Genomic DNA, 2399 nt, shown 5'->3' on the forward strand with positions numbered 1-2399 from the left:
CACCTAAGGATAATGGTCCGCACTTAGGAATGGTTTGATGGTTTGCGGAGCTGCTCCTTAAGTGTTGGTTTTGTGGGTTGGTGTATCGGAGCTCTGCGCCAATAAAGTTTGCATGTTAGAGCACATACAAGTGGGTTAGGACACCTAAAATTTGGAAAGGGGGCTGGATTGATTACCTTCTGATTGCTGGTGGGCCTCTTCTATGATGGCGGAGTCGTGGGCCCCGATGTGAGTTGAGGTAGGAAGGAGAATTTTTCAAAATTCAGCTCCTTTAGAGCTCTCTCTCTTTCTATTCTCCCCACTCTCCATCTCTTTCTTGTAGCAAAATTCATATGGGAGTGAAGGAGTGGATTTCTTAGACTTATATAGTCTGAAATTTTCATCTAAATGGCCCTAGGAGGTCTTATTCTAACATGCATGTATTAGTGGGTTGATTTCTGGTCCCCGGGGCCATTCCAGTGGCCTCCTTACCTATTTTGTCATGTGGCAGGTGTTACATTATCGAATGAGTGGTTGGTTTAAATTTGGCGGCAAACGGATAACTCGATTGGCCGCGGGGGCCTGAATTGCGATCAACGATCACTGATGTTCGATCAGGGCCCCAGTTATACGGATATGAGTAGGGAAATATCCCTGACTCATGGCCCGAGTTTGATTGCAATTCAACGGTTGAAAAGTCGCAACTTCGCCGTTTTAGTGGCGAGGCTAACTCACTCAAGTTTTAGGTTTCAAGTCCCAGAGAGTCGCGCCTTTCAAGCTCTACCTTCACAGTCCAAGTTGTGCGGTTCGGGGCATCGTTTGGGCCCACTGTCCACGATGGACATTAAGCCCAATGAGACAGATATTATTTTATAATTTCGGAACTAGTGGGCCAGTAACGAGTGGTCTGGAGCTTGTTCGGATAATCGAGGCATTTTTTAAATAAATTGGGTAGGGAGATTTCTTGAACGCATTTGTTATGGTCTGGATTAACTAAGTTCACAGTGTGACTTATTCGAAATTAGCGAAAATGGTGATTCAGTCATGATCACTATAAACCGTTGGTTCTTTGACTAAATGAGTAAATAGGTTGATTTAGTCTATTAGTTAAGATCCGGGCTATAGCTGGCTCGGCTTTGGATAGATTTTTAATTTAGTTACGGTTGTTTTAATTAGTCAATAATTGGTTGGTTCGGCTAGATGAATAATTCACGAGGCTAGACTTGAGGTTTAAGTGATCAGGCAGATTAGTTGGCTTCATACGGTTGATTAATCGAATTTGTGTAATTTGTTTTTTTTAGAAACTTTCCTAATTTGTCTTTCTTAGAAACCTTCCTTCTTTCTTTTGTCAAATAGGTTACTTATATATATATATATATATATATATATATATATATATATATATATATATATAAAGAATTGTTGACAATCCAAGATAGCAAAAATTCAAGAGGTTACAATGTATTAGGGTTTGACTTATGGTTAAGGATATTGATTATGGTTTGATTTACCGTTAAGGGTATGAATGGAGGTTTGACTTATGAGTTCGGGTTGAGTTAGGCCTAATATAAAGGAAATCAGACCTAGACCTGCTTAGCAACTGGGTTTGTCCTTAGACCCAGACCTATACCATTTAACAAATGGGCCGGGTTTGGGTCTAGTCTAGGTATCCCATACGGTGGGTCGGGTGACGGTCTAGTCTAGGTACCCCATAAGGTATGCTGACCCATTTACATCCCCACATGAGCATGACTTCTATAGATCCCCGGATCCACTGAGGTGGGTGGAGCCTACCGTGATATACGTGCCTTACATCTATACCATCTGTGGGTTTTGACAGCCCATTTCAAGGCATGACGTGATCCATCAAAGAAATAAATCCAAATCTTATGAACCACACCATAGGAAACAATAATGACTCAGTACGATGCCCATCATTAAAAACTTTTCAGGGCCACCGGAATCTTCATTTGCCATTCAACTATTGATAAGGTCACAAAGACTGGGATGAAGGGACTACACAAATATCAGCTTGATCCAAAACTTTTGTGGCCCAAAAGAAGTTTTTAATGGCCAATCACCACTGTTTCCTATGTTGTGGTCCACTGAGAGTCAGATATGCTTCATTTTTGGGATCGTAACCTAAAATGAGCTGCCAAAACTGATGAATGACTCAGATACAAGGAAAATACATCACAGTGAGCCCCACATCCAGGGATCCACCGCACTCATGCACCATGTAGTATACACTAGGGTAATGAGCCGGGCCAAGCTGGCTGGGCTGGGGCTAGCTTGCACCAAAATGCGGGCCCAGATTGTAAACCCGAGCCCGGTCTTCGGGTCGAGTTAGTGGGCCAAGCCCTAGCCCTTAAAGGGTGGGTCACCCGGCCGGCCGGACAGCCCGGCCCATTGCCACCTCT

This window comes from Magnolia sinica, chromosome 10, assembly GCF_029962835.1.
Source record: "Magnolia sinica isolate HGM2019 chromosome 10, MsV1, whole genome shotgun sequence".
Classification (NCBI taxonomy): domain Eukaryota; kingdom Viridiplantae; phylum Streptophyta; class Magnoliopsida; order Magnoliales; family Magnoliaceae; genus Magnolia; species Magnolia sinica.